At 38.4% G+C, this 21,174-nt stretch overlaps 1 protein-coding gene across 5 annotated transcripts in view; it reads left to right on the top strand.

The window, feature by feature from the left end:
- Positions 1–21,174, top strand: part of ATF7IP (activating transcription factor 7 interacting protein) — a 110,838-nt gene that overhangs the window by 16,440 nt on the left and 73,224 nt on the right. Inside the window, exon 1 of one of the 5 annotated variants that reach the window (XM_082051190.1) lies at positions 1,441–1,762. The exons of the other annotated variants lie outside the window; for them this stretch is intronic. The gene's annotated coding sequence lies outside the window, so the exon portion shown is untranslated. Of the gene's footprint in view, positions 1–1,440; positions 1,763–21,174 lie in introns of those variants that run through there. 5 annotated transcript variants of the gene reach the window in all.

The following is a 21,174-nucleotide window of genomic DNA, read 5'->3' as shown; positions in this document are numbered from 1 at the left end:
CCTGAAGTGGGTCAGCCTTTTTTCTGCTGGAATCGACAAGCATCTCTGTCTCCATCACCTTTCTGCTAAATGGTGCCAGGCTGCAACAAAAGCATTGTTGATAGATGTGTAGCTAACCAAACATTTCCGTAGGTTTAAATTTTTTATTTAGCATTTCCCAAATTTGTGTTTGTAGTTAGTATAATAAATAGTATGTTTATTTGCATTGTTTCATGCTCTTAAGAATTTCTTGTAAAGCAGCAAATGAGAGGAAAAAGGTATTTGTGAATGATTCAGCCTTTACGTATGCACACTTTAGAAAAGCTTGGCTATTTTTTTTCCTCCACAAAAATAGTATAACGAACTTTAGAATAAGCGTATGTAAAATGTAATCCATTTATTAATCTAATTTGACTTTGACTGGAAGGAAAAAAAAATGAATTAAGAAATTAACTGCTTGAAGTCAGAGTGAGGCTGAAATCCAAGCTTCTGCCTCTACCTGTCACTGTACCTTTTTGGTACTTGAAAAGATCAAGTCCGCAGCTCCAGATGGGGGACTTTTTTCCTTCATCTGCCTAATGAAGCAAAAGTAAATGTGAAGTGGAAATAGCAAATTAAGTGGCCAGATGTGTTACCCATCAGCATATAGGTTAAAAATGGATCTGCCCTACTTGGACTTGATAGTTATTTTTTTGCTATTGGTAGGCTGCGAAATATTGGAAATAGCAGTTTAAGAAAAGCTGGTTGCTGAGCACTGAGCTTATCCATTTTTTTGGTGTTATTTCAGTTACTACAGAGTGCTCACCAGACTCACTATTAACAGTGCAGTGTGCAGCATCGTACCAGATACAAGCTTCAAGGTGGAATTTCTTTTGCAGAGGCTATTGTGAATTTTCATTCATATAAACAGTAAGAGGAGCACTTGACTTTTGACAAGGATCTGGATTATTAGTAAGCAAATAACTAGAAGATGTATTCTAGAACCCCTAGTAATCTCGCAGTGGGGGTGGGGGGGGAGTGAGGAGGCTTTGCTCTGCAACTCCTGCAGCAATTTAGCCTTGAGATGAGGGCCCCTTTATGTAAATTTTTTCTGGCGCCAGCTAGCTGGAACTGCAGCCTGGCTCTGCGGCGGCAGCAGCTAACATGTGTCCTGGACTTCTCCTGTGCATGGATTGCAGCAGCACACTGGTTTCTGGAGCAGAAGAGCCACACTGATAATGTAAAAATATGTCCAAAGGAACCTAGGTCTAATTAGATTGCTAGTGAGTGAAAATACTGAGGAAATTTTGGCTTTTTTTTTTTTCTTTAGTGTGCTGTCTTGCGCTGTACTGTAATAAATTTTTGCTCGTCGGCACTACTGTGTGGTATGTGGGAGGTACTTCACTGCACATAGTTGCTGCAGTGCTAATAGTTGGCAGCACAGAAGGCAGGACAAAGAGTCCAAGTGGAGGCACTTGCAGTTGCAACGTTCCCTTGGAGGCTGTGGCATGCTCAGGGAGCTGCAGGAGCACTCCCGACACGGTTAGCTGCTTGTGTGGAGGCGTGGGCGTTCCAGCAGGCTTTAACAGGCAGATGTAGGCTGCTAGCTGAGAGGTACAACAGCGTAGTGCAGGCTGGCTGAAAAATAGTACTCATGCTGCTGAGTAAACAAAACACAATCTTAGTATCAAGATGGCCGACCTGGAAGTCTACTTGTAGCTCCTGATGCTTATGCAAATGAGCTGCATGTCAGTGGTTTACTCAGAGGAGGAAGCTCATTTTGCACGTGCCACCTTCTCACCAGGTAAGAAAAGCAACTCGTTTTCTGCATTAATGTTTTAGAGGCCTTTCAAATGATTTTTTCAACTTAGGTGCCCATCCCCCACTTTGGCAAAATGCCAGTATTTGGATTTAAATGTAAGAGGCATTTTCTGGGAAGCCCGGAAGTAATTTGTTCCTGCTGTAATTATTTTTGGGTCACTGTTGTTAGGGGGAACATTAGCTAGCAATTATTGTAAGATGTTTACTTAAGTAAAACTGAAGACCTTAAAAATATTAGAAATTTGAGTATGTAGTTTTTGCTCCTAATGTTGCTAGTTTTGATTGGTTCAAACCTCTACGGTTTTGTTACTGTGTATTTTTGTCTCTATAGTGACATCAGTTGATGCACATGGAGGCTTAGCAATACTGTGAGCTAACCCCTGAAAAGGGTGCAGAATTAAGAAGGTCAAATCCACCAGTAGTGTGGTTTTGGCTTTGTGGTGTTATAAAGGAACTTAATTATCCTGGTCATCCTTTGAATTCTCTTCTTTTTGAGATGGCAAAACTGTTTAAAATATTGGACACCGAACTGGTGTCTGCGTGTTTTTTAGTATAAATGCACATTCGCAAGTGCATTTACGTAAATTTTAAAAAGGTGTATTTGTAAATATGGAAACACATCTGAATACAATATTTATCTGTGCTCTCTCCTCGGAAGACAATAACCTTGCCTTAGAGAAGCAAATTTTAACAAAATGGCAGTGTTGCTTATTACATAATGTACTGTATTGTGGTTATGCACATAGTGCGTGAAATGACTGCATGGGGCAGATGTGCTAGTTCTGCACAAATTATTTGTGTTATTCCTACTTTTACAAGTCAAAATGTTATTGTGACATTGTGGGAGGCTGGAAAGGGGAAAAGGTGAAAGAAAATTACTGGATCTGGGAGATTCCAAGTTAGAGAAAAGGGAAAATTTGAGATGTGTGAACAGGCTAAGGAAAACATGGTCTCTTATAGGTAGACAGCAGCTCAAGATAGGAATGTGGACCTATCAGTAGCAGGCCTTGGTCCAGAGAAGGAAAAATGAGATTAACTGAAGATAATAAAATTTAAAAGGTAGAAGGGCAAAGTACTCAGGTATGATTATTTGAGCCTAAAATGGCAGTGATAGGAACTAAAAGTGTGATAGCCATTTTGAAATGGAGCGTGAATTAAGAACAGTAGAGAATATGTAAATATGCTAGGAAAGACAACTATAACTGGTTGATATTGAGGAGGGGGGAATGTAATAACAGTAGAAAAAGGTACACTTCTACATTGGTTTGGCAGAGTAAAATGCTGTGGGCCAACAATTTGAGCCAAACAAGGTTTGTTGTTTGGTGTGGTTTTTGTTGTTGCTGTTGGTTGTGGTGGTATTGTCGTTGTTGGGTTTTTTTTTGTTTGTTTTCATGTGTATCTCATTTATTTTGAAACCTTTGGCTTTTTTTTACTGGTAACTTAAGATTTCATAAGGGATGCAATTTCACTTGTCATTTAGAAGCCTGGTTATATGGATGTCCAATTGACAAAAAAGTACAAAAATGGCATGTGTGAGAAAGTATGTAAATCAGTATACGGTAGATTTCCAGATTCTTGTCAAAATCAAATGCTGCTACCTTAAATATTTTTACGTTTTTTTTAGATAGAAGTAAGATTACATTATAATATCATGCAGGTGACTGAAATACTTAAAATATGGAAGTTACAAGGAAGATACTAAAGAATCCATGTTAGACATTTCTTTTCAAAGGCTATAGCGGGTCCTTGTAATCTGAACCCAGGAGTTCTAAGAGAACTGGCTGAGAGAATTTCTTTTCTGAGTTGTCCCTCCTGATAAATCTTGAAATACAATGTAAATTCCAGAAGACCTTGGAGACTTCTTATTTAAAAAGGTCAGGCAGGATGACCGAAGTAACTATTTAACTTCACATCAATCCTGAAGAAAAATAATGGAAGGACAACTGAGGGATTCAGCAAATGCAAAGGAATATTATTAGAATTAATGCTGAGGTTGTTTAATGGAAATAAAACTTCATTAAAAAAAAAATCCTAACTTAATTTGTTTGAGAAGGTGGTTGCTTGGTGTAAATACCCAATATGTATAACACGATTATGGGACCCACTCAAGCAGTCTACTATTGCACAGCAAAATCTGAAGTTGTATATTTAGAAACCATCTGTTATAGAACATATCTGCTTAACAGGAAACCTCAAATTAAGTAGGGAAAGTCCCAAATAGAAAGTTAATGAAGAGGGACTGAAATTCCGTTAAATATATAGAGAGGATACACTTAGAATACACTATAGAGAGAAGTCATACACTTTATTAATCCACCTTGGTTATACTGATGATGTGAATTCTGCATGAATACAGCTTCCAGTCCTGTTGTCTGTATGGTGTGGGGTTTTTTTGGGTGGTTTTTTTTTTTTTTTTTAGAACGTTGAAAAAGGAGGAAGGGTCTTGGGAGAAGACACAGTCTGGCTCAAGAACACAGAATCTTACAGTAATTTAAAAGTTGAACCAATAATTTAGGTTAGGAAGGAACCTCTGGAGGTTATCTAGTCTGACATCTTCAAAGGAGGGTAACTTCAAAGTTAGATCAGGTTGCCCTAAGGTTTGTCGAAGTGAGATTTGAAAGTCATTAAAGGTGGAGATTTCACAACCACTCCACACAAGCTGTTTCACTGTTTGAGCACCCTCATAGAGAAGAAATGTTCTCTGTATCTATCTGGAATTTCTTTTGCTGCAAGGTGTATCTATTTTTGCTTGTCAGTGTGTTGTGCATCTCTGAAAACACTCTGGCTTTGTCTTCTCTGTGAATGCCAGTTAGGTGTTTGAAAAGAACAATTGGTTATTCTCACTTAACTATCAGTTCTTCACGCTACAGAAATTCAGCTTGCTGGTCATACCTCATCTGTCATGTTCTCCAGACCTCAGCCATCTCAGTGATCCTCCACAAGATCTGCTTCTCAGTATCTCCTTCGCATTCAGGGTCCCAAAACTTCATACTTAAGATGCAACTTCATAGGTGCCAAGCAGAGTGAATTAATAATTTCCTTTGATCTGCAGGCTATGTTTTCGCTCATGCAGCCCCATCTTGAGTTTTAAAATGAAGAATCAGTACAAAGTGGTAATTCCATTGAATAAGTTCCTTCAGGAAGCAAAAGTTACTAGTAAAATAGGGTCTGCTATCCAAAATGGGGGGGGAGTGATGGGAAACTGCAGACAGATGAACTTTTAAAATTATGCTGTGAGTGAAGGAACCAGTGAGGTTTCTGTTTGCTGTTCTTCCAAAAAGACATCTCATCTTAATTTGAAGACAGGCTTAAAAGAATAGCCAACCTATGGCATTTAAATGGCTTATGGACTTGGAACAGCTGATGTATGACTTGCCGTCTATGGCAACCCCACAGCTGGGTTACATGGGATAGTACTGTCATGAAGTCTTCCATGTAATCTAAATTTCTGGTTATTGGATGCAATTACCTAGTAGGGACTGTTACAGCCTTTATCGCTCTTTTGACTTGGAGCTGACTACATATGTAGCCAAACCATGCCCAGCTTTATACAGATATGGTGAGATCCCACAAAAATTATCTAGATTTTCTGCCCAGGAATAATTTCTGGACTGTCTCATCTTGTGGCCAGATAAAATATTTAGATGATGAGGTCAAGAAAGTTAGCCAGCTTTAATTTAGCAAGTGCCTTTCTGGTTTCAACAAATGGGTGGCTAAGAGCATGTAATGGTCTTATGAGACTAGAAATGGTTTCTTTTGTTGTCATGCTTTACAATGTCTTCCTTAATTCTACCAGTTTGACATTTTTCACCAGACATGTTGCAGTAATTCTGGACAGTTCTGCCTTCCCTCCCCACCTTCTGACAGGACAGTGGGCAAGGCTTAATCTCCATGCAGCAAAACTTGTAGCTGTTGAAAGAAAAGTCTTATGGTCAAGAGAAGTAAAATACTTAATAATATTCACACATCCTAGTGGCATGTAGTCAAGGACTTTATCTTTTTATTTAAAATTTTATTTCTCTTTTGTTGTGAGTCTTTTTCTTAAATTGCAGTTAGACCTGCCCTAAAATTTCACCTCATGTCATGTTTCTCTTTTGCACTTAAATCTGCCTTTTTTTTAATCAGTCAAAGAGAACATTATTTAAAGCTGTGAACAGTGTGGCTCTTATACTGCCTTGTTTTAAATAACATTTTAATCTTACTTATGATTAGTAACAAGCATAGCTATTAGTTGCAACGTAGGCCTGTGTTCTGTGGTGTTGGGGTGCGAGAGGAAGACGTCCTTTTTGTTGTACTTTGTGTTGAAGCCTTGTTTAGCTATTCTGAATAGATGTAAACTGTACTAAGGAAATATCAGCTGATCTGTGCTGGACAAGACTAATATATTACCTTTACTGAAAAAAAGTTATGAAGTTTTCCAACTTTGATTCAGTTAAAGCATCAGCAACTTCCAGTGCATTCAGTTGGTTTCATTATGGGGCCAGGAAGGGGAAATGATGAAGCTCTATCACAACCAGATTTGTTATCACAAGATGTGATGGAAAGAGAATTCTGAACATGTTATATCCCAGGATTTTGTGCTGACTGTCCTAATGGCATCTATTGCAGGTTTGACAGCAGCAGGGACAATGAAACTAGTGTCTCATGAGCTAGTTCTCCAAGTGAGAAAGCTGTAGAATTGTGTCTTTCTTTTTTTGGCTGGGAGAAGCTGAGTATTGTGCATGCCACCACAAGAGCTGCATATGTGTTCCAGGAAGCATTGCTGACAGTATAAGGCAATTTTGTAGATAAGTTGCGTTCTCCAGGCTAGGAAATTATCAATGAATAATGGAGGAGAGGGATTACAAAACCAAGTCAGAGACTACTCATCTGGCACAGAAAATCCAGTCATTATAGGAACTACCAAAATTAAAATGTTAAAAATTAACTTCAGTGCCACTTAAGCTAAATCATGCAGGACATCACTTGGTTTGGACATGCCATGATTATTTCTAACTTAGTATGAGAGATGGTCTTCCTTAAGGGGAAGGCTTCCGTCTTTTAAAGAGAAGTGTTTGTTTCTTATTAAGAACTGTTGTTCATTTAATGGAACAGCAGCCTACAGAATAATGAAAGCACCTAAATGAATGCAAACCTTTTAAGACTGGCTGATACTTCAGCTGGGAAAAGCTAACCTTATTAATCCCTTAATAGCTACAGTGCTGTTTGCCTGGTGGCAAAATCTGACCAATTTTTAATCTCTTAGAACAATTGTTATTTTTGTTTTGGTTTTGTGTTTGTTTGTTTTAATCTCAAGTCTGTTAATGAAAGCAGAATGCATCCTTGACTTATTAGTCCTCGGTTTGCTGCTGACTTTCCCTAGCAGGAGATGGAAGCACTTTGGTGATCAATACTCTAGTTATAGTAAAATGGAAAAGAAACTTTTTTTTTCCCAAACAGCTGTGGTAATTAGCTATTCCATTCAAATGCAGCATATGTAGTAGTTTGAAAATTGTTGATAGGATCTTTTTCTTCACACATTGAAGGATTGCTGTGATACTGCGGTAGCTTTTGCATCATTTAGGAAGGCATCATACTGTTAGCAGCAGCAGCTGCCTTCTCTTTGGGAATTGTGCACTTTGAAAACAAGATGGAAATTCTCAGGATTCACTGACTTCTTAAAAAAAAGGGAGGGGCGGGGAGAGAATATGTTGGTACTTGTGCTCAATCTTCTAGCTTCAATCAGTTCTAAACAATAAAGTGAGGTTAGAATTGTTTGAGTTTTGAGAAGAAACCACATGAGTGTCTAGTGTCACGTCACAATTGTCAAGAAGGCTGGTCCAGACAACGTGTCTGCACAGGCACTGGAGTCAGAGGGCACTGCAAACCTGGAACCTGAACCCATGACAGTAATATGTTAAGATGTGGAGCCTAGCGCTTTGAAACTTTAAAATAAGCAGATTAGGTCTACCCAAAAACATAACAACCAGGTATAATTCTAACATTTTAGGCAAATATATTATGTATGGTCTTGATACAATGTCAAGAGATTTCAGTGAAGTTTGGATCTGGGTACCAGTTGTGGGAGTGTGAAGGTTTCTGTGGACATCAAACTAAGCAAATACTGTCTAAGCTTATACCTTGCTTAAAGAATTGCTTCTTGATTTGCAATACAGTTTATGTGCCAAGGAATACAAATGGTTTTGATAAAAGGCATTTTCAAGTTGAACATATTTTATAGCTGGATTTTAGTCTTCCTGTTTAAGATTCACAAGTAGATTGTCATGTTCTGTTAAAACATACAAGATAAAGCATAAACTAGAATAAAAAAGCCGTCTGTTCAAAATACATTTGCTTTTGTATTTACTTATGTGTTACTGAGTCTTTTACTTGTACCTGCTGACAAGCTGAAGTTTTTTTTTCCCCAAGGAAATGCAAGAGGCAAGACTCTTCTGGATCTCTTTAACTGTCACAATTCTTGGCTTCTGGAATTAGACTCAAGAAAAACCAAGGCAGGAGATAATGTTGCCTTGACAGGGCTAAATTGTTGATCAGTAATGAATTGAAACGGAGACAAGATAATCTTCAGCACTAATCTGGTGCTTTGTTCTCCAGGTCATAGTATCTTGTGCCTAAAGATAATGACATAACCTTCTTCATGATTTATCGTTGTGAGGAACAGTCATTTGGTGACCATTTTGGCCAGACCCATACGTACAAAATCACATGTATCCATTAGGAACACATGTGTGTTGTCCTGCCAGCGAACGGGCAGACCTTGCCATAAAACTCCACTTGTCCAGCAAAGCATAGAGAATTTGTTGCTACTGCATGCTTGACCCAAAGACTTCTGGTTTGTCCTCTATCTCTTTTTGCTTTTGGCACTTCTCTGCTTTTAGGCTGGTGTATATTTGGTATGGAATTTCTGTTCTTGGCATATAGAGACTTTGCAATCTCCAGGCCTTTGGTCTTCACTGGACCTGGATCTAGTATAAACCTTTACTAATCCCCTCAGACTGACAGATGTTGAGAATGTATCTGACTCTACTTAGCTATATTTTAGTATGCGTGCTGTCTGCTTTATCTCACCTTCACTGCCTGGATAACTTGAAAGGTTATGAACTTTACAGTATTATGGATCTTTGTGACCAATGAAAGCCTTTCTCATGGAGCCTCAGATTTGAAGAAATCTTCAACAGAGAAGCTGAAAAAGCCACACCTTCAAATGCAGAGAGCAGTATCCAGAATAAGATGATCATGCAAGAATCTGAGCATTTTTACTTAATTTTCAGTGAGACTGCCTCTATGCCTAGCCTGGTTATTGATTATCTTTCTGGGAATGGAGAGGTACAGAGGGGAAGGAAGCCTGGTAAAGAAAATAGTTCATTTTGCAGAACACCATTTGGTGGCAAAGTTCTGTTATTTTTTTAGGATTCAGTTCTTGGCATGAGAGACCATTAATTCCTTAGATGCTTCTGTGCAACATCCTGAATATTCCACTACCCATATGACTTCAAGGATCACAACCATATGGTTTCTTGATACCTGTTTCAAGATATGTTTCAGATATTCTTCAGGGTTACATTCAAGCATGTTGTCTAGGATGGTCAGACTAAGGACATGCATCACTCCCAAGCAAATGGTGTGAAGATTAAGAGATACTGCCTCAGACACAAAGAAAATGCTTTTATCTCCCCTGTGAGAGAGAATCTGCTTCAACGTGCCTTGTCCTGTTTCATAATTGTCGGTGGCACCTTCCTCAGCCACAATCGGAGAGGGAACCATGTGTTACCAAGACACATAGATGTCTGTTTCAGGCCTTTAAACAGATTTTACCTTGAGGTATTAATAATTCTGATACATATCTGGAGTTCTTCCCTGTTACTGTAGAGGTGTGTGCATTTTCTGGACAGTGCTAGATAGAGGCAAGGCCTGCCCCTGCCATCCCCAAACAGTGCAGGAAAACAGATTTCTTTTATGACAGACCAGTGTTTTGGGTTCATTGCTTTATCACAGGAGTGGCACAAGCACCATGCTTCTTTTTCAAAGGTAGATCAGGTCGCTGGTACTTCTACTTTGTTCTCTTAACTTAGATATTGGGAAGCTTTTGGCAATAGAATGGACAAAAAAATTAAGGGATATTCCAGGGTGCAGTTTTTGACATGCTGCTTTGATTGATCACATCCCTCATAATTACTCTGTTTTTTCTCAAGTTATTTGGTAAGCCAGAGCAAGTTGACTTACCTGCATTGTTTAAAAAACATGGGTAACTGCTGTGTTATTTGCCTATGGAAAATCAGTTCTACTCTGTGTGGTGTTAAACTGCTTTTGTGTATTTAATCAATCTATTTCCTTTGCTATAGTTCTGATGGCCTAGTGAGATGTAAACATAGTCTCAGCCCTAATAGCTTCGCAGCTTGAGTCCAAATCTTTAGATGAAGTATTTTTGTGTTTGTGTCTGTTTGTGGAGAGGGGAGGGAGGGAGAGATATGGCAGGCATTTATGTAGCTGATACTGTGTTTTCACTGAGCAAGATCGCTAAGGAATTATTCTCTAAGAAATTATGAAGTTCAGCATGACTTGGCAGAAAGCCAACTGTATCCTGGGCTGCATCAAAAGAAGTGTGACCAGCAGGTTGAGGGAGGTGATTCTGCCCCTCTGCTCTTGTGTGAACCCATCTGGAGTACTGTGTCCAGCTCTGGGGCCCCCAAAATAGGAAGGACGTGGACTTTTTGGTGTGAATCCAGAGGAGGGCCATGAAGATGGTCAGAAGGCTGGAGGACCTCTCCTATGAGGAAAGGCTGAGAGAGTTGGGGTTGTTCAACCTGGAGAAGAGAAGGCTCCTGGGAGACTCTATTGCACACTTTCAATATAGAAAGACTGACATAGACTTTTTACCAAGGCCTGTAGTAACAGGACAAAGGGCAACTGTTCTAAACTAAGAAAGGGTAGCTTTAGATTGGACATAAGGAACAAATTTTTATGCCACAAGGGTGGTGGGACAGTGGAACAGGCTGCCCAGAGAAGCTGTGGATGCCCCATCCCTGGAAGTGTTCAAGGCCAGGCTGGATGGGGCTTTGAGCAACCTGGTCTAGAAGAAGGTGTCCCTGCTTGTGACAGGGGGGGTTGGAACTAGATGATCTTTAAGGTCCCTTCCAACCCGAACCATTCTATGAGTCTTAAGTTTTTTTTGTTCTTGGTCTTAGTGCTTAATCTTATTTGGAAGATTTCTCTTAATTTTTTGAGCATTAGTTTCAACTGTTGATATGAGAACAGTCTTAATTTTTGTTTGTGTGGAACCAAAATTTATGGAAGTTTTCTCAACTGTTGGTTTTTGTTACCACTGTTGGTTTTTGTTACCAAAACACACAAATGTTGCATCTGTCCAAGAACTGTTTAGTTGCATATTGGAATGTGCCAAAGCTTGCAGAGGTGAATCAGTTAAAGATGGTCAGAGCTTTTGTGTTCTGCGGAAACTGAATCCATTCTCTGGAATATGTCTGTCATTAAATATTTTTTCAGGGCAGCCCTTTGGAATTAGGTTAAATATCAAAGATCTAAAGAAAATACTGTGATGGGTAAAACAGATTATATATTTTCAGAACCTGCCCACATTATGTTCTGAAAGTGGTCCGCTGGTGTGGTGAGGTGATTGTGGACTTCTTAAAACATAAATTTGCAACCATTTAAAAAAGTTTCATCAGTAGTTGAAATTCCTTGAGATGCAGATTTTCACCATCTGTGGCTTCATTTTTTTACTTCCCAGCATTCTTGAAGGAAGATGGAGGTCAGTGATTGATACAGCTGGGATGGCCTAGTTTGGGCCAGCTGCTCTATTCACTGTTGTTCAACTGCACAGGTTTTTACTTGCTTGACAGCTTTCTGAATTTTTCTGGTTTATGGTGACACTTCAAGAGAAATCTTTTGCTAATTTTGGTTCATCATTAACTACCTTATAATGTTGGACAGATCAGCCATCTTTGTGGGAGTAAAAATGCCCTGATGAGCCAAAAGCATAAGGCTTTTTTAAGCCGATCTGCTTTTGGTCATGGGCAAAGTGGAATGCACAGCTGTGTACAGGGAGGAAGGAACTGAGTTCAGTTTTGAGTATGCAGGCATATCTGATGGAAAAAAAATCTAGACAGTGTAGCTGGGGGAACTTGATATATAGGTGGACACACAGGCACCCACCCCCCCCAGACACACTCCATCTGGTGATAAAGTACATAGGTACAAAAGTAGTTGTGGCTTGAATAGATTGAAAATGAGTTGGAAGTAACCTAAGCTGTGATTTCAACATTTTGCATCAATGTTGCTTAAGCAGCCATTGCATTGGTTCTAGCTACTCATTCTAGTTTTGCCATCCTGTTCCTTATGCTGTCACAGCAAGGAGCTAGATCAGAAAACTGATCTGAAAGGCTCCTGGGTGGGAAGCTGGTTCAGTGGCTTGCTGTGCTGTGTCTTACAAACTGTTCTGCCAACAGAGCAGAAGTGTCATGGGGTGGAAAAAAGGGGTCGAAGAATTTGGGTGTAGGATTTGTCACAGCAAAAGTACACATTGATCCTGCACTTCATTGTCAACAACCCTGTAAATATGTGCGGTAATTGTAGAACAGGATTTTTTTATGGTTTTGAGGAAGGACTATATTCTACAAGGACGGAGAAATGCGAAGAATTCTTTGTGTCCAAGCTCATTACATAATTTTTGTATGTTAAATTTTTGCTTTTGTTTTGGAGGGGTTTGAAGTCTAATCACTTTTATTGAGTTTGGAAAGTATTCCTATTATGTTGGCTTTACAGAAAGCTACGTCCATGTAGAATAAAAGTGAGAAAGACCTATAAATGCGTGGAAGTTGTGGTGTAATGTGAGGTGTATTTTTTTTTTTTTTTGTCACATTGTCATTTAGTCTGACTGAATGAACAACCTTCTGTTTTCAAATCTAACTTCTGTTGAAATGCTTCCTGCCTTAGTTCTGCCTTCCATTTTGTTTCCTTAGCTTACTCTAATACAGGGCAAGAACATGAAGAAAGCCATAAACAGAGGACAGAGGAGCAAACTAGATTTTGTCTTTTCTAAGATTGTAACATGTAGACGATTTTTTTTTTTCACCTTCCCTTGGAGAAGTATTTTTTTTCCAATGTTTTAAGGAAGTTGTTCCGAGAAGTATTGTCAGAGCCTTTGTTGTAAAAAGAGACTTGTACTTGCTTGGGTAAGAGTGGAAAGACCTAAGAACTTGAACTGACTGAAACAGTTACTCAGCTCTTCTGAAGCTACCATGGCAGCAAGGTATTGGCTAACAAGACTCTGAGACAGAGTAAGTGCTGTAAAGTCTATTGCTCAGCCTTTTTATCAACCTTCATCACCTTTGCTCAGTTTCAAAATGAACCAGAGCTGTGTCATGCAAGCAATGTCAGCCCAGGTTCATCTCAGCTGAGAAGGAACTCTGATGACTAGTTCTGGATCTCACTATTTAGAATCTGATACTCTAGTTGTGGGCTGAGCACACTCCAACTGTGACAAACAGTCTCTGTTGAACAAGGCAGAGGTGTCAAGGAGGCCCTTTGTGAAGTCAGTGTTTCAGACATGCATAGGCCTTCAAGTTAAAGACCACTTGAGAGGCTAAACCCAGAGTCCTGCTGTCAGAAGACTACTATCTCAAATTCTGCTCTACATGATAAAAGGAATGCGAAAGGACTAAATTTGGATCTTGGTGTGAAGCAAACAATATGCCACCCCAGCAAAAAGGATACAAAAAGGATTGTGCCTTTCTTTACACTGAGATGGGGAGTGAGAAAATTCAAAGTCTAATTGACAAACTCGGTGAGGAAAAACAGCGAAGAAGGCACTTAAGTTGCTATCATGTGAGGATTTTGCTAAAACACGCGAAGCAGAATCTGTTTCTCTCTATTGGCATTTTGGAGAGGCCATCCTAATACTGTCCATCAGAAACTGTAGCTACCTCCAGTTCTGATGTAGTTCCAGAGAGAAGGATATTTGGCAGGAGAGTTTGTGTGGTCCCTATCAAATTATTTGGTATTTAAAACAAACAAAACAAAACAAAAATCCAAACCAAACAAAAACCACCAACAAAACAACAACCACTAAAAACAAACAAACAAAAACTAAACCAGAAAACCCCAAAACAACTTTGATAAGGAAATCTCTACAAAAGAGGAAAAGCACGTTACTCATCCAATCTGAGGCAGAATCTGTTTTCAGTATCATTCATTTTAGATTAAAAAAACTTTACAATTGGGATAAAGGCTTCTTCCAGGCACAACTGAAAGACTGCTAGGTATTATAATTACACCATTCAAAATAAGATTCTTTATCCCTCTGTAGGATGGATATGCAGATATAGACCTATTGGTCTCGTAAACAGAAAAAAGAACTGAGGTTTTCTTAAGGGTTACCTGTTACTGCTATAACCATTTGTTGGACCAATACTACCATAGATTAGTAATCCAGTATCTGCTAAAAGGCGGGGAAAAAATTAACCATCAATCTAGGCTCAATGCCAGAAAGGAATCCTCAGATTCTGTATTTATAGTCGATTTTACCCCTGTTTATTTCTGTTATGATACCTACAAGGTATTGCCATTTGAGTAAAACTACTATGAGCATTTTAAGAGGTTGGTGGTATTGCTGGTTAACATTTTAACGATGCATGGCTTCTTTTTGAAGTCTTTGTTTTTGAATCAAATTGCCACAGCTATAAAGCAGAGTGTTCCACTACCACTTTTCTCATAGATAGGTGTGAGGGGTGTCCTTTAACACTGTCCTGGCACATTCATTCTTGACTACGCACAGAAGACTTCACAGCAGTTTGCCTTATTTCAAGGGAGAAAGTAGAACCTATAGGGAACATTTATCCTCTCAAAACAAATAGTTTTTTTTAAGTGTCCCTTCAAGGATCAGTAGTTTCTTCTGCAGAGAGTTTTCACTCGAGCTGTACAAGATTTTTTAAAAGCTAGTAACAGTTTCCAGAGAAAGTGGATTTAGAAGGATTCTCAGGAGGTTGTCCAGTTCCATAGCTTCTGCTACCCTTTCCTCAGTGTTCTGTTATTTAGAGAAATTTTTCTCCAAGAAGGCCTCATGGTGACAGATGAATACGACCTGGTTAATATTCACTTTCTGGATACATAAATAAGATCGCTTTATAATCACAAATGCAGACATGGAGATGGTCACCCATACAGAATCATCATGGGAGCCTGGAGTTAGTCTTCAAAATAATCAGGAAACAGCTCAGCTATGTTATGTGCCCACACATGAAGAAAGGATTTATTAATATATTGATATTTTCAGTTATTCAAAGAGAAATATACCCTTTGATTTTTGGGATAAGGTGAAACTGAGTCCTTTCTTTACAGGAAGCAAGCAAACAAGCGTTGTGGCTTGCTGGTTCACCAGGCAAATGTAAGGCCATGGAAGAGCTACATTCAGAATATTCCTTTTGATGTTGAAGGTTTCTGAGCAGAATCTTTCTGAAAGTTGAGCTATTACAGCTAAATTTAAATCTTAAAAAATTAAGACAGCTTTCCTCTGAGGCTTTTATTCTATTTGTCAGTTGAAGCATTCCTGAGTATAATTCATACTGTCTGCTCCTGGCATCTAACACTGGGTGGCATTTGGGAAGCTTTCTAGACAAGAAAAATGGAGTTTTTTCTAGAGTGACTCTGCAGATGCATTTTTCTCCATGTAATTTTCTATGGAGTTTGGGAAGGCAAGCAGTCTGAAATACCTGTATGAATTCTTCATGTGCTTCTGTGTCTGCAGTGATGGTGCTCCTGGATTGTTGCTTCATTGACTGCTTTTCTCCTCCCACAATGCTAAAATTAAGGATGCTTTTTGTAGAACTATTTTGAGCTCTTCAGAAAGCAGTTTGGAGAAGTCTTTTATAGACCAAGGATTAACCACTAGTAAAAGTGCCAGATAATATATTGGTTACGCTAAACTTGCAGCTCCCTTTTTTTTTTTTTTTTCTTTTTTTGGTATTTTATACTACTGTGATTGCTAGTTTGATGTTTTATGCAGACTATCAGTGCTTCATGAATTTGTAATGTCTTATTTTCTTTATTTTTAAAGATTTGCAGTAGCAAGCAAAATAATGATCCGATTACTGGATGAAGTGGGGTTTGCTTTTGTATACTTCCATCCTTTCCACGTAGGAATGCAACACTGGCATTGGAAGTGGCTCTAGAAGTAGTTTTTTGAGCAGGAGGAGGCATGGGTCCTAGGAGGCTTGTATCTCTAGGTATATTTCTTGGTATTTCTAGGTATATTTCTATGATCTTAACCAGTCAGCATCAATAAAATGTTGACAGCTGACTTCTTCTGTCCACAAGTTCACTGCCAGTTACTATGAAGAGTTGATGGTGTTGAGTGACTGCAAACTCATAGCTGTCTTTGAAAAGAACTCCACAGGACAAAAACAACAACAAAACAAACAACAAAATAAAAAAACACCAAACAAACAAAAAAACAACCACCACCAAAAACTATCGTTGTGGATGTGAAGTTTAAAGCCAGGAATGCCTTTTAGAGTGTTTCTTGTGCAGTCTCCATTCATGTCCTCTAAAAAGCCTAGCGCAAGAAAGCCTGCAACCTACTGTTGTGTTCAAGAAGGCTGTCAAGAGGGTATTTTGCATATAACTGTTATCTGCTTTCTTCTTCAAGGACCTTTCTATAAGGTACTGGAGAGACACAAAGATGGATTCTTTCTTTGTAATGGAGAACAGATACCTTCAGAGTACAGATTTTAATTTGCTTTTTCTTATCTTCGTAATATTAACAAGAAGCTGTAATTCATGGAAAATATTTCAGATTCCTAGTACCAGTGTTTTGCTTCAGGTATGGCTCTTGGCATTTAGTCATCCCGCAACACAAAAGATAAATACAAGCTACTAGCAGTTAGAGCACCTTGTTCATAGCAATTGGTGATTGAAAGGTTAATCCAGGTGACTTCACCCTTGTAAGTAACCAGCTTTCTTTGAATAATTTTGATGATTTTTACACTTTACTGATCACAGAAATCTAGTCTTCAGAGGGACCTGCATCAATATGAATTTGCAAGAAAGATGACTAACCGAAGGGAAGCTTTTTAATAAAGAGATCTTGCCAAAAGGATACATATGATTTGTTGGACTTACTCATGCAGCTGGATGAAGCAATATGCCAGACTTCAGAAGCCATCTGCAGAAGTACCTCCACGCAAAAAAATTTTTAGAGTGGATTGTATCTAGACCTGTGACAGTGTTAGAATCTCAGCTGCAAGCATCCTTTCAAACCCTCTCTTGTCAAATAGATGTGAAGAAAATAATACGTGCAACATCTTACCCATCACTTGGAAAGGATACATTCAGCTGGAGATGGATAATCTAGCTGTATCATCTTTTACAATAATTTATTTTTCCCTGAAGATCCTTAAGAATGTTCTGGAAAATACGTCCATTTAATTATTCTGCCAAGCAATTCTACCTTTCCATTAGAGTTCAGATACTGACAGAATAACAGCAGTGGGATTTACATATTCATTGAAAAGGAAGAACCGCATGCTTGTTCTTTCAGAGAGCCAGTACCACCTGGATTATGAAGCAGGGTAGTGTTCTCAGACTGGTATTTTTGGAGAGTTATCCAGAGACATCTCTAAAACATCTCTTTCCTTGGAGACTACAGTTCATGTGTGCTTCTTGATACAGAAGATCCAGAAACAAAAGAAAAGTTAGAAAAACTTAAAATGGGTCATGTAGTTTCTGTACACATAAACTTATCAGTTGGTTCTCAATGTCTGTCTTGCTGATGTGGTCTGGCAGTATATGCCTCAGAAGGTTCTACTGTAAGTCCTGAACTAGACTTATTTATATCACAAATAAAAATGAATGCCCTTTTTCTCTGCAGTGTTTCCTTTGTCAATCTGATACTGCTTTGAAATCTTCTATGACTTTCATTTGTGATACTGATAGAAAAATTTGTAGTTGACACCTTTTTATTAAGATTCATATTGCAAGATGAGACAGTGCAATAGCTGGATTACTTTTAGATTTTTTTTTTTTTCACTCTGCGTCCTTGAGACATTTGTGTAACATTAGTTGGGTTTGTCATCTTCTATTTCAAATGGTTAACTAAGCATTTGTTCTTTTCCCTGATCATTTTTAGGCTTTGATTTGAAGAGCTGTTGCCTGAAGTGCACACATGATTCTTCTTACTTAGTATTTCATAGAAATATAGCTACTTACAGTTCTTACCACAAGAATATTACATTTAATTATTAGAATTTCATCCTTTTCTCTTTCTTCCTCAATCCTCTACTCAGCCCAAAGGGAAATGTCACAGCATATAGTTCACATAATGGAACCTCTACTACAAGGCAATCGGGAATATTTCTTAATGCTTAAATGCCACTTAATAAGGTCAGGAGAGAGTTTATGAGAATGGTACTATGTATAAACATTGACTTAACTGTTTAAGACGGTGCTGCACAACAGTGGTGGTGCTTATTCTGCTAGAGTTCTGGAAAACTCATTGCCTCTTTTGAATACCGTTATTGTGTGCAGAGTAACCATAGGGGGCATAGGATGCCGTCCTGTAAGGCATCGCTTGGTAGGAAGCCCCTCCGGGTTAGATGACAATCTGTGTGGGAAGTCTCTCAAGGAGCAATTACCTCGTAGCAATATTATCTACAGGAATATGTTGACTGCATGGATTTTTGCAGCCTGTTTTCTTTTCCTACCACTGTGGAATCCTACTGCTTGATGTCTTCATATTGGTGGAGTCGCTGAAAGTTGTTTAAATTGGTCCTTTTTTGGTAAGATAGAAGGAGAACATGTAGATTTATGTGATATTCTTTGACCGAGAGGGTTCAATATAATTTATGGAGTATATGTATTCCAAGAGTAGTAGAATAAATCCAGATAATATGCTAACTGCTTGTGGGCTTAATTTATTATTGTTATTATTATGAAAGTCTCTACTTTCTGTTCTTGCTTACCTTAAGTGGAGAATCTAGATATCAGAAAGGCAAGACAGTCACTGAAACTGAGTGGGGTTTATGTAGTGCTGTTATGGCTGTTTCTTGCAACATGCAAATATTCAAAGGTATTTTATCTGTAGAAGATACAGGTATTTAGAAAAGCATAGCAGAAGAGGTTTTGCCATATTTTTGTTTTGTTTATTTTGCTACCTTTTTTTTTTTTTTGATGGCTTAATGTGCAGACTTGGGGGAAGAAAGTCTTCATGGGAGAGGATCACCAAAACAGAATTGTATAGGCAGATTCCTGTATCTGAAGAAAAAGCACTTGCTGGTCCCTGAAAAATCTACATGATTGCATTTCATAAAACAGTTGTGAAAAGCTCACATTTTCATTTGGTATCTGATGTTACACAATCAGTGCATTATAGATATTTGGAAAAAGAGAAGAATGAGATGGGGTTATTAAAAGAGCATTAGGTTCCAGTGAATATTCCCAAATGGCAAATGTCAAAATTGAGATGAAACTTGAGAGTTATTGCTTAGCAACTGTGGTGGTCCCTGGTGGCCACAGCTGAATGCAGTGAGTGTTTACAGCAGCAGTGCTGCTATAAAATAAGGATGTGCAAAGAGGATGTCTAAAGTTGTTTTTTCTCATGAAAGTCAATAATTATTTCTTTGTTATTGTGGTGAACCTTCAAACCACTTTTGTCAGGGATAGGAAACAAGAACCTGGCAATAAAACTGATTTTGCAAATTTATGTTTCCTAGTGGTAAACAACACTGTAAAATATTTTGGTATAATATTATATTTTGTATTATAGTAGCAATAGGGTCTAGTATTTCTGCTCCTTTTCTTCAGAATTTGAGGCAGGATTACACTGGATTAGTTGTGCATAGGCTATGGTAGCAGAACCTGGAGAAAAAAGATTTAATTATTTATGAGGATAAATTGCTTCCAATATTTTTCCATGTTGCATCAGCCCTAATATCCCCAGTTACCCTTGCAACGCTCCCTGCTGTACATTTATTCAACTGTATTGCGCATTTTCAGAGTAGTTCTGCATGCCCTACTGGCAACAGCTTTCTTTCCCTCACTTTCCCTTTTCTTTTTTCCCTCACTTTAAGACTTCCTAGTGTAAACATATTTTGAAATCTAACTTGACTTCTGAAATGTTTTGAACATTCTTCTGAAATTAAATTTTGCAGGTTAAGATGATTGTAAATGGGATGTGAAGGCTGAAACCTATGCATGAAAAGTATAGTCTAAATTTGTGGAAATGTTAATAGTACTCATTTTAATCAACAAGTTTTGTAGGTGTGAGGATCTGAGTAAAAAATGGATTGTCTTGCGTCTCCTCAAGTTTAACCTGGTGTTTTCACTTGAATTCTTTGCATTAAGAAAAAAACACACACACAAAAAAAAATCAAAACCAAACAAACACAAAGAAGTGCTGTTTTTGAGGGGAACTTTAAAGTCTTTGTCAGTTGCTCAGTGTCTCCTAGACGGGACTTGCATATATTTTTCAGCTTCCATATACAAGAATTATATTTTAAACCCTGTGCAAATATAAACTAAGTCTTTAAGTTCACAACCTCATTACTTTTAGACTGCTCTTATTGTAAGCCTGCATCACATTTTCTCTAGCCATACATATCTATATAAATACAAAATATATGTTTGTATATATGTGTATATAGCATATTCAAAGAGGAGTACTTTTTTTTTTTTTTTTTTTAACTGGCTTACTGTGTTGGGAGAGAGAGTTTGTCTTGAAAGGTACCTCCTCAACTTTGCAATCACTGCTTGCTTGCTGAAGATGTAACACTTCTTCAGAAGACTGATGGACTAGTCATCTGCCCACTTTTAAAGGTCCTATTTTAGAGGGGTTTTTTTAATAACTGGCAGGTAATGCTGATCTTTTGGTCACAAGATCAGCCTTATGGCTAAGTTCATAAAATACCCCAAGTTGGAAGAAACTTCAAAAGATTATCTGGTCCAACGTTCCTTGGGATGGGAGCCTAGATGAGATTATCTAGCGCCCCATCCAGTTCATAGAACAGTTTGGATTGGAAGGGACCTTTTATTTGAAATATCTTAGAATACAGAATCACAGAATCATAGACTAGTTTGGGTTGGAACAGACCTTGTAAAGGTCATCTAGCTTAACCCCCTGCAGTGAGTAGGGACATCTTCAACTAGATCAGGTTGCTCAGAGCCCCATCCAGCCTGGCCTTGAATGTTTCCAGGGATGGGGCATCTACCACCTCTCTGGGCAACCCATGCCAGTGTTTCACCACCCTCATTGCAAAAAATTTCTTCTTCATGTCTAGCCTGGATGTCCTCTCCTTTAGTTTAAAACCATTAATCCTTGTTCTGTTATAACATGCCCTTCTAAAAAATCTGCCCCCATCCTTTTTATGGGCTCCTTTTAAGTACTGAAAG

This window comes from Streptopelia decaocto (genome assembly GCF_964273445.1).
Source record: "Streptopelia decaocto genome assembly, chromosome: 1".
Taxonomy (NCBI): domain Eukaryota; kingdom Metazoa; phylum Chordata; class Aves; order Columbiformes; family Columbidae; genus Streptopelia; species Streptopelia decaocto.
This window is presented reverse-complemented; position numbering and strand designations above follow the sequence as displayed.